Raw genomic sequence first — 12,152 nt, 5'->3', positions numbered from 1 at the left:
GCCACACCAACAATTTCGGATGTCACACGAATGAAGGATAAGCGCGCTAGGAGCCACGTTGTAAAATTATCTGGTCCAAGAGGCTGGCCGTCACAGAGATACTCACCGCCAGAGACGAGGTGGTACAGCAAAAGGCTGAGCAGCATCACCGACAGCAGCCCGGCGGCGATGATGTCCCACGACCAGCGCTGTGGTGCCGGTGCGTCGTGGTGGAAGCCACGGTGCCTGCGAGTGCCGTCATCAAGCTTCGTTTACGCTGCCTCCGGCATTCTCCGCACTCGGCCCAGTCGTGTTCAAAAAGACTGCCAACTCATATCCTTGGGCTGCCTCAATATGCGCTAATTCGTAGCAGGTAACGGGACCACCGAAGGAAAATCGCGACACGCGGTTCTGTCCGTGCTGAAAAAGGGTCTTACCTCAGCACAATCAGCGAATCGACCGGCATGTGGAACCTGGCGATGGAGCTCTATCTGGAAATTAAAAAGAGCCTGCATGTTTGTTCGCACGCGCAGACGCCATTTGCAAGGTGCGTACACTGTGTACGGAGCTTCTCTGCAACTTTGCTGTGTTACTTCACCTCTTATTCTGTCATCATTGAGACTGCACAAGAAACGTAGCTTTTTTTTTTCGCGCCGTCAAGCGATCAAGAATGTTTAGTACTTCGACTTAGTCTCATAACAAATTTATAGCAGATGTTCATGATTTAAGGGGGTTTAACGTCCAAAAGCGACTCAGGCTATGAGGGACGTCATAGTGAAGGGCTGCAGAAATTCACAACACATCGGGTTCTTTAAGGTGCACTGACATCGAACAGTACACGGGCCTCTGGAATTTTTGCCTCCATCGAAATTCAACCGCCGCGGCAGGGATCGAACCCACGTCTTGCGAGTCAGCTGGGGAGTGCCATAACCACTGAGCCACCGCTGTGGCTGTCGCAGATGTGACGTACAAGTTCCATTCATTGCATTAAAAACTGAAAGAATGATGCTAATGCACACAATGTGTTTTCAGCCCAGCTCCGTTTGTTTTATGTTCCCAAGTAGCAGTGATTGGAAGGATTGGACAATGTCGAATGATGAAACTGAACAGAACAGAGGCAATAAATGGAACTTGTAGCAGGTGTCACGTACAATTCAGTTTCATTCATTCCACCCATTCTATTCAGTTCGTTCATTCGACACTGTACAATACTTCCATTCACTGCCACTTGCAAACATGAAGCATCCGGAGCATAATTATTCTCTCAAGTTTTTATGCAATCTTTTCTTTCTTTATTCAAGACATTCCATTACAGAAATGCATTGGGGTACGCGACAAAAGGCAGTGCACGTGCCACAAGGGACCGGGTCCCTTGGCTCCAGCGGACACACAACCACATTTAGAAGTACGGAAAGCTGAGCAAGTTGGTTACAGTTATCCATGGTAAAACCGCGCGGAAAAAACACAAGGACGTAACAAACACGACGACACGAGCGCTGACTTTCAACTGGTGATTTATTACGCACGTGTGTACATACACTATTCCCGCCAAACACAACACAAAACAAAAAATATTCAAGAAACACTGCGTCATCACCTAACACATTAAATCTAGCTTGCTGCAAATGCATGCTCCAAACAGGTGATTTCGTGGTTAGCCAATGATAATGAGGGCTTGCTAATGCATGCTGCACCCCCCTTGTCAATATGATATGCCTCTACTAGTTCCCTTACTATCTGATCTTTATGTTTGAAGATGACGGATGTCTGATGAAGCAATGGGGCGCACGTGTGCTTAGGTTGCCTGCAGTGCAGCGCCAAATTCGAACCGGCTGCCCTGTCCAAAGAATTGTGATGCTCCCTCAGCCGTTCGTTAAGACATCGCCCAGTCTGGCCAACATACCACCCACCACATGAAAGAGGGATCTTGTATACTACACCTTCGACGCACTCAACCCTCCTCTCTGCGTGTGCTGTGGTACAACCACTACCAATCGTCCTTCCTAGTAGGGACTCTCGCTTCCGCTGCACAGCTCGGCAAATGTTGCTTAATTTTCTGCGAGACGAAAATACAACATCAACTAGAAATTTTCGCCCCACATTCTTCAAACGGTGTGATAATGCATGGACATAAGGGATGACAGCAATCTTCCGGCGATTCGTGACCTCATCTTCCTGAGGAGCACGCTTATGCTCCGATTTGATTTTGGCCATCAGCCTTTCGCATAACCTTCCGATAGTTGCCTCAGGAAAACCAGCGTCCTTAAGCCTAGAAATCTGGCCTTGCACACCTTCCTCAATGATATGGACACACGACTTGTTGAGGGTAATCGAGGTAATCGTCCACGTATCTGTGTACTTTCAGTACACCGCCCGGTAACTCTCCTGCAATTGCTTTGCCAATTCTGCTAAGGAACAAGTCACTTAGCAGCGGAGCCACGCGAGACCCAATGCATATCCCGGAACGCTGTATAAACACACTGTCATCCCATGCAACAATTGTGGACCGGAGGTACATACACAGCACTTCAAGGAAAGCATCAACAGATACACCGCAAACATTTCGGAAGCGCACTTTGTCATTGTCCTCACTTATACATTCCCTTACAAAGCGCAGCAAACACTCATGAGGAATTGAATAGTATAAATCCTCGAAGTCCACGCTGAACACATGACAGTCATCAGGATTATTATTCTGAAGGTACTCCAAGACGACGTCGGAGTTTCGCGTTCGGAAAGGGTCTTCAAAAGGAAGGGAAGCAAGCGCCTTCTGTAAGTAGCTGGAAACAACAAGCTGCCAAGTTCCCTTCTCCGAAATTATGGACCGAAACGGATAGCCTATTTTGTGGCTTTTAACCGTAAAAAATATTTCAAGCGTGCTGCGTTCCGATTTCTTTACGGACTCGCGCAAACGGTCGAGATTGGCCTTTTTAAGAAGGGCGACGGCACGTCTCAACTTTTGCGGCATTCTCTTGCACTTGTCGAAAATTCTTGGAGATGGCAGCAAGCGCTTTGTCCGAGAACACACTCTCCTTCATAACAACAACGCACCCCTCCTTGTCTGCTATCAGCGGTCTCAGGTTGTTGGCGGCCAGATGGTTCACTGATGCGCCAAACCCTTTTTGAGCCTTACTCTTGCCAAGGGCACCTTGAAAAGCTGAGAAGCACTCGGAGACGCACTGCTGGCGCTGCACTTCAGGTACCTGCCTAGCGATTGTCCTTGACAGGCCCAACTCTTCAGCTGGTAATAGCCGTGGCTCAAAACAGTATTTTGGTCCCAGCTCCAGTGTCTTGCGATGGCGTTCTTGCACAACAGCGTCATCAAAAACAACTATCCTACCGCGAGCACCGGCAGACATGCGTTCCTTGCTCGCAGACAATGAGCGGCGGACCCTGTTCCACAAGAAATTAGTGTGCTGGTCAGCTGTCTTGCACCAATCAGCAACAAGTCGGCGATCACTTCGTTCACGTTCATTGCCACAACAAACATTCAACCTTTCTTTGAAAAAACGAGCTTGTCTCCACCACTCCGAGGTGAAGATACGGCAGATCCTTCTTGAATGGCCGGGGGAAGGCTGCAACCATCCGCACATGCGCTGAACTTCCACGGGGCACGAGTGATGGTTCGCATGCCAGGACATGGTCCTAGCGTTACAAATGCGAATTGCAATGATCGAGACTAACATGGCGGGTCTATTATGGTTGACACACGAAGAAAAGACGGAGCCCAGGGAAATAGAAATGACATTTAGAAGTACGTAAAGCTGAGCAAGTTGGTTACTGTTATCCATGGTAAAACAGCGCGGAAAAAACACAAGGGCGGACCAAACACGACGACACGAGCGCTGACTTTCAACTGGTGATTTATTACGCACGTGTGTACATATACTATTCCCGCCAAACACTACACAGAACAAAAAATATTCAAGAAACACTGCGTCATCACTGAACACATTAAATCTACCTTGATGCAAATGCATGCTACAAACAGGTGATTTCGTGGTTAGCCAATGATAATGAGGGCTTGCTAATGCATGCTGCACCCCCCTTGTCAATATGATATGCCTCTACTAGTTCCCTTACTATCTGACCTTTATGTTTGAAGATGACGGATGTCTGATGAAACAATGGGGCGCACGTGTGCTTAGGTCGCCTGCAGTGCAGCGCCAAATTCGAACCGGCTGCCCAGAGAGGAGGGTTGAGTGCGTCGAAGGTGTAGTATACAAGATCCCTCTTTCATGCGGTATGTTGGTATGTTAGCCTTTCGGTATGTTGGCCTCTTTCGGTGGTATGTTGGCCAAACTGGGCGATGTCTTAAAGAACGGCTGAGGGAGCATCACAATTCTTTGGACAGGGCAGCCGGTTCGAATTTGGCGCTGCACTGTGGCAGCAAACAATGTTTCAGCAATTCTAGAATATTCGCTCAGCAAATGGGGATTCAGAAAGCTTAGTTTTTGATCGCCATATGTTGAGAGTGAATGCAACCTGGGCATAAATTTTTTTTAGTTGATTATATGGACCATACTTTGCACAATATTTCTAACATTGAAATTTTTTATTTCAGGTTTGCATTACAATACATGATTATATGGTATATATAAAGCAGGAGGCCAAAAAGTCGAAACTGCAAATAGGGCCTTCTACAACTACATGAACCTGATCATGCAGAACAATACTATGTGAAAAAAATAGAAACGAAGAACCAAACAGCAAAAGAAAAACAAATGCACAGCAGACGAATGCGATACCGGATTTCTAAGGACAAAACGTATTAAATATCCAAGGATTAAAATATGCGGTGTTTTAAGATAATTTGAGCTTGTACAATGATATTGATGATTTCAGTGAACGTCCAAGCGTCGTTTATTTGCCATAATTAGTCCTTGTTTTTGGTAATAAAAAATTGTTCGAGAAAGCAAGACGTGTCATATTTTATTAGCAAGCATATTTTCAGGAAAAAAATTAACACAAGAATATTTATTGATTACTTTAAAAAGGAAGACCAGTACCTGAAATTTGTATAGCTCAAGGGGCAGAATATGCAGTGGCTGGAACAAAGGTCAGATGGCTGGGTAGAAGAATAAAAAGTGATGATTCTAATTGCCTCTTTTTGCATAGAAATAAGTCGAGATAGATGGGTTCTTTATGCCCTACCTCATGAAGTGATACTGAAATTAATATTGGAGAGTATAAATGTGTAATTAATGATGAGCAATTTTCAAAACTGATAAATGGTAGTATTGTGATAAGAATCTTTTTTCCAAAATCAATTTTATTAACAACTTAGGCAACATGGTGATTAAACCTTAAATCTGGGTCAACAGTTACGCCTTGAAATGTAGCACAATGTGCATCCGGTATGGTAACATTGTTGATATGTATTCATAGATCTGAAATAATTTTTCTTCAAGGGGCGTTCAGTGCCAAAGAACTTCCTTTAGACGGATTAATTTTAACATAGTTGACGCGATTCCAGTTCTCTAAGGATCGTAGCAACGAGTCAAGATTTGTAACACAGAAGACATGTTGCCAGAACTCATGATGATTTTGTCGTCGGCGCACAAGAGACATTGGGTTGTATTTAAATATGACTTCACGTCGTTATATATACTCAGAAAAAGAAAGGGCCCAGGAATTAAACTTTGGGGCACTTTTTTATCATGTACTATATGAGACGACCACATAGCTTCAATACACACGCTCCAGTGCCTATCAGAACTTTAACTTTTGATTATTTAACGCCAACCTGAAATGTCATAGCTTTCTAGCTTAGAAAAAAAAATACAATTATTAATATTACTGAAGGATTAGCTGCTGTACGAGTATATGAAGGCATTCAGTCTATTTTCTTATTTCTACAAAATACCTACAGCGCCCCTACTGGGGCATTGTTGTAGGGGGAAACATCTTTGAAGATAAGCAAAGGCAAAAATGAAAATAATGCTTCAGAAAGACAAACACGTGCACGACAGATGCGGAGAAAATAAAATTTCAAAGACAGAACTGTTTTCGCAACACAGGAACTTTGGAAATGAGCACCAAAAGAACTAGAACACAATGCACAAGACCAAGAAATATTGCTACACTGATATCAACAGTGATACTAACAGTCATTTTAACATAACACAATCATATTAACAGGTGGTTTTTGCAAAGTGTTGCAACAAGATGTGGGAGGGGCAGCAGCAATTTGTGCAGGCCCACTGTTCCAATTCAGGTATTGTGCGTGGGAAAAAAAAAACTATATATGAATGTGTTTATACGGGAATTGCACCCGCGCACTTTTAGTGGGTGGTCGGTGCGGGCGGCAACGTAACTTGGCTCATTTATGTATTAAGGCGAAAGCCTTTAATGGCTCATACTGTCGTCAGTTTTCCGTTAGCAGAGGGTGCCTCGTATTGAACTCGGGAAATAAAAACGATAGCAGAAAACGAATGGTTGCTTGAGATAGGGGAGGAAAAACTGAACCTAGAAGCCTAGTTTGATGACTGTAGAGTAATTAATTATAGGCAAAAATGTCGAAATTGTGTCGAAATAGCGCTGATGTCGATATAGCCAAAGAAACAATGTGACGTCGATTCCACCGGAAGTCGTCACGGCATAGCGAAAATTCATCTTTAGTAAAACAGCGCGAACAACGTAGGACAAGATGAAGGAGGACACAGGACGGGCGCTGACTCTCAACTAAAGTTTATTAGGCAACACCAGGTGTTTATAAAGAAAAAATCACATAGACAAAGTACATGACATGTCACACTTAAAGCAATAAAACAAGAGGCAGAGATGCATACAACGCTCAAATGCCACCAAGAAAGGCTATCTGTTTGTCACAAAGAATGACTGACGTTTTGCTGACACAACTAGCCTCTTGACTGATATAAAAGGCTTCCACTAATTCCCGCGTGGTCTGTTCACTGTGCGTATAAAGCACCTTCGTGCTACGCCAGATGGCCGTGCATTCTTTCTTTTTCTTTTTCATTACCTCACACTTTTTGCAGTGCCTGACCAAGTAAGAAAGTTCCTTGTCATTTTCCAGATTATTTTTGTGCTCCTGTAACCTTTTATTTAGGCATCGTCCTGTCTGCCCAATGTACTGGGCTCCGCAGGAGAGTGGAATTTTGTACACAACTCCTTTGCGACAAGCGACGAGCTTGTTCCTGTGCTCGGTGCCACAACCTTTCCTTTTTCTCGACCGTTCCTTCTCCCTTTGGATCGCCGGACACAACTGTTTTAGTTTGTTGGGAGCTGATATTGCTACGTTAACCTTATATCTATTTGCCACATTTTTTAGCCCATGGGTGATACGATGTAGATAAGGAAGTATAGCAACTTTTTTCTTTTTTTCTTGTTGGTTGTTACGTGTATGCTGAGTGTCGTGCTGTTTCACCCACTTGAGCAAACGAGCGCAGGCGTCGCTTACCGTAAAACTTGGGTACCCGGCAAGCCTAATTCTGGATAGCTGAGATTGAAAACTGTCGCTGAGACAATGGTGACAGGATTTTGTCAAGGAATTACGGAGGCAGGAACTAATAATACCATTTTTTTACAATTTTGGAATGACCTGAGTGGGAACTAAGGAGCGGTTTTGTAGATCTGGGGTTATACTTCCAGCAGACATGATCGGGACTGAATCGCAGGCGCAAATCTAAGAACTGCAACTCTTCCTCGGAAGGTGCCTCGAAGGTGAATTCCAGCCCTGCTCCCCATTTTCTGAAAACCTTCAAAATGTCAGCCATGCGCGTTGTTAAGCGATCGCGTTCAGTAAACACCAGGTAGTCGTCCACATACCTAACGGTCTTTAGGTGCATTCCCGATAGTTCCCTCTCGAGGTCCCTATCCACGTACATCAAAAATATTTCGCTAAGGACCGGGGCGACGCTTGACCCGATACATACTCCTGCCTTCTGTGAACACAGTTTGCCCTGCCAACCTACGACGGTCGAACACAGGTAAAAACGGAGTAGCTCTAGGAAGCTTTCAACTGTCAGACCACACTTCATGACGAAAGCTAGCTCATCATTATCTTCTGTAATGCACATTTTTACACGTTTCAACAGTTTGTCATGCGAGAGGCTGTAATATAAGTCCATGACATCAATACTGAAGGCGACACGGCTTCCTGGGTTGTGATCCTTCAGGAAAGAAACAAGCGTAGCGGAATTTGGAATCCTGAATGGATCATTCAGGCACAGGGACGAAAGGTGTCGTTGCAGAAAAAATGACACATGTTGTTGCCACGTGTTCTTCTCCGAGACGATTGCCCGAAACGGAACGTCGACCTTATGCGTTTTCGCATTGAAAAATAACTCGAGGTGAAGTTTTTTGCACTTGCCAACCTGTGTGCACAGCCGTTCAAGGCCAAGGTTGTTGAGAAGCGTCACGGCATGCTTCTTGGTCTCCGCTTCCTTCAATGGTGATACCTCGAAGTTCTTGCTTGACCACTGCTGCTAACGCTTTTTCTTGGAATTGCTGTTCAGAAAAAAACAGCAAAGCCGCCTTCTTTATCCGATTGAACCGCCCTTAAGTCATTCGAACACATCCACTTGGCAATGGCATGTACTGGACTAGGCTTCTTCTTTTCCTCCTTCATGCGGTCAAGGACTTGCACACACTCTGTGATACATCGATGTCTTTCATTATCCTCCACCTGTCTTGCAATTGATCGTGACAATGAAAGTTTTTCCGCCTTGTCTAGTCTAGGCTCGAAGGCATGCTTGGGGCCGAGCTTCAGAACGTCAGTTAAGTCCGGCGGGACCTGTTCATCGCAAAAGATGAAAACCTTGCCTTCTTGGGGGTAGTTCCTTTTCTCCTTGGGCGGCAGTCGGGGACGCACTGTACTCCAAAGGAACTCGTTGAGCCGGTCCGACGTTGTGCACCATCCACGGAACGATCTCCATGCTCTTTGTCCGTCCGTAAGCCCGCAGTCTACCCGCAAGCAATCCTTGAAATGTCGAGCCTGCTGAGTGTCCTGCTGTTTCACCCACTTGAGCAAACGAGCGCAGGTGTCGCTTACCGTAAAACTTGGGTACACGGCAAGCCTAATTCTGGATAGCTGAGATTGAAATCTGTCGCTGAGAGAATGGTGACAGGATTTTGTCAAGGAATTACCGAGGCAGGAACTAATAATACCATTTTTTACAATTTTGGAATCACCTGAGTGGGAACTAAGGAGCGGTTTTGTAGATCTGTACAAAATTCCACTCTTCTGCGGAGCCCAGTACATTGGGCAGACAGGACGATGCCTAAATAAAAGGTTACAGGAGCACAAAAATAATCTGGAAAATGACAAGCAACTTTCTTACTTGGTCAGGCACTGCAAAAAGTGTGAGGTAATGAAAAAGAAAAAGAAAGAATGCACGGCCATCTGGCGTAGCACGAAGGTGCTTTATACGCACAGTGAACAGACCACGCGGGAATTAATGGAAGCCTTTTATATTAGTCAAGAGGCCAGTTGTGTCAGCAAAACGTCAGTCATTCTTTGTGACAAAGAGATAGCCTTTCTTGGTGGCATTTGAGCGTCGTATGCATCTCTGCCTCTTGTTTTTTCGCTTTTAGTGTGACATGTCATGTACTTTGTCTATGTAATTTTTTCTTTATAAACACCTGGTGTTGCTTAATAAACTTTAGTTGAGAGTCAGCGCCCGTCCTGTGTCCTCCTTCATCTTGTCCTACGTTGTTCGCGCTGTTTTATTAAAGATGCATCTGTACCAACTCGCCCAAATGAACGTTCTACATAGCGAAAATTCTCACAGAATGGTCGGAAAAACCTCGAATTTGTGTCAAATTAGATAGGAAAATGTGTGATTAGGCGTAATTATTACTTATGATCCCCGTAAGATGTATAATTTGAGTATCGATACAACCACGGGAACGGTGTGACGTCACATCCACTGGAAGTCGTCACGGCATAGTGAAAATTGTCACAGAATGGTCGGCTTTCACCTCTCAACACTTTAGTTGCCAAAGTGTCTTGTAATCTTTCTCTCTGGGAATACCAGTTAAGCTCATCGTAAAAGAAAGAGTCTCAGATACTTTCTCCATTAAGCCGCCGCGGTGCTTCAGTGGTTATGGTGCTCGGCTGCTTACCCGAAATACGCGGGTTCGATCCTATCCGCGGCGGTCGTATTTCAAAGGAGGCGAAATGATAGAGGCCCGTGTACTGTGCGATTTCAGTGCACATTAAAGAACCCCAGAGGGTCGAAAATTCCGGATCCCTTCACTACGGCGTCTTTCATAGTTCGAGTCGCTTTGGGACGTTAAACCCAAATAAACCATAAACCATACATTTTCATTTCTTCAAGAAGCGGCCACGCCAACTTGTCGCGAAAACCAGAAGAGCTTTTTCGAAACTAAAATCGCTAGAGACAAACCTGGAAGCCCGTTCGAAGGACGCGCGCCAGTTCCTCGGTATTCTGTTTTGTATCCGAGTCCAAGCGGTTCAAGCGTATTCAAGTACAGGGCGTACGTTGGACATGAATAAGATCTCCTTGAGTGCAACTAGCGCATCCCTAAAGTTCCGTCGGAGGAAGTTTAATATGCGGCTGGCTTTAGCCAATACATAATGAACATGTGTATTCCATAGCAGGTCAGCTGAGAAAAGGACTCCCAAGTATTATATATAACTGAAACAGGAGATATGTCTGTGCTGTCAAGAAAATAGTCGGTTTGGAGAAATTTTCGTAAACGAAATGAGATTACATTTGGAGAGATTTAGCGCCATATTCCATTTTTCGCACCAAGAAAACACGGAGTTGAGATCATGTTGTAAATTAGCTGCTTTTGCTTCCGAAGAAATATTGCGGTAGATGCAGTATTCATCTGCATAGAGTCCGATTTTAATTGAAATGTTGCTAGTAAGATCATTTATAAATGTTTTAAAAAGAAGAGCACCTAAGAACGATCCCCGCAGAACACGCGAAGTGACGCCCACACTTGCAGAACCGATTCCGTCGTAAAATACGCAGTTTTCTTCCGACCAGATAGGCCTTTATCCAGGTCAGGAGTGTATTACGGATATTTAAATGTGAAAGCTTCTGTAGTAATAGGCTGTGAGCCACTAAATCGAACGCTTTTCGAAAGTCTACAAAAATACAATCTGCTGGACCAGCGGAATTTAAGCAAACGGAAATGTCATGGGTTAATTCTACCAGCTGTGTTTCACACGAGAAGCCGTTAATAAATCCATGTTGTGTCGAACAGTATACATGATGTATGCTCGAGTATTTTGCAAGGCATGCTCGTCATAGATATGGGCGAATAGCTGCATGTTTTACTTTTATCACCGCTCTTATATATTGGAACGACATTGCCGGTTTTCTAGTCAAGAGGTGAATCACAACTGTTTCAAGATTTAACAGTTCCAGATACACGGCAACTGCAGCAGCGCAATTTTTGAAAACGTAATTGGAAATGTCAGGCCCTGGTGCTGATGTAACCTTAATTTTTTGTAAAAGCATGATAATAAATCAATCAATCAATCAATAATGATAATAATAGATCAATCTTTATTTTCGGTGCCCAGGAACAACCCAAAGGTCTTGGTGCTGGTACACCATACAACGCACAAAAATGTAAATTCAGATCCTCACAGAGGAAGAAAATCAAGTGAGGTAATGCAACAGTCAAGGCGATAGAGACAAAAAAAGACACATTAACTAGGCGTGACAGCGAGCATGAAGCATAAAAAGCGAAAACAAGAAAACCGCGAGGACAGCGGGAAATGAAAACAGCTAGAACAGGCAACAGACATAAATAACTAACAGAAACAATAAACAAAGGGAATTAACACAAGAACGACCTATCGTAGCAAAGTACCGCATACACGATTGGTCGGCGCTTGAAGATTTTCCGCCATGAACATACCCGACCAGACGGGTTTCCGTCGAACCCTGGATTTCACAGCAAAATACAATAAAGAATAAACCAATCTTTATCTTTGTATGAACGAATATAAAAATTTCCGAAATACATGCTAGAAATACAATCGTACATGACAAGAATTGTAGTTAGTGAACGCGGTACAGACAATCAGTTATGATTTCACGGTTTTAGAGTAATAATATTACTGAAAACAAGCAGAACTGATGAAACAACTTAGAGGAAAAAAACAACAATACAGGTGGAAATGCACAAGTGAGATAAAAACACAATGCTTGAAAGGGGAAGTTATATAT

The 12,152-nt window shown here is 44.0% G+C and overlaps 1 long non-coding RNA gene across 1 annotated transcript in view; it reads right to left on the bottom strand.

Annotated features, from left to right (window-relative positions):
• The window catches only part of LOC144123386 (uncharacterized), a 311,566-nt gene that overhangs the window by 143,673 nt on the left and 155,741 nt on the right, over positions 1-12,152 (bottom strand). Inside the window, exons 2-3 of the long non-coding RNA XR_013313079.1 lie at positions 417-470; positions 107-225 (exon numbers count right to left, since the gene is read on the bottom strand). This is a non-coding gene — a long non-coding RNA (uncharacterized LOC144123386). The remainder of the gene's footprint in view (positions 1-106; positions 226-416; positions 471-12,152) is intronic.

This window comes from Amblyomma americanum, chromosome 3, assembly GCF_052857255.1.
Source record: "Amblyomma americanum isolate KBUSLIRL-KWMA chromosome 3, ASM5285725v1, whole genome shotgun sequence".
Classification (NCBI taxonomy): domain Eukaryota; kingdom Metazoa; phylum Arthropoda; class Arachnida; order Ixodida; family Ixodidae; genus Amblyomma; species Amblyomma americanum.
The sequence above is the reverse complement of the archived record's forward strand: the minus strand, read 5'-3'. Positions and strand labels throughout refer to the sequence as shown.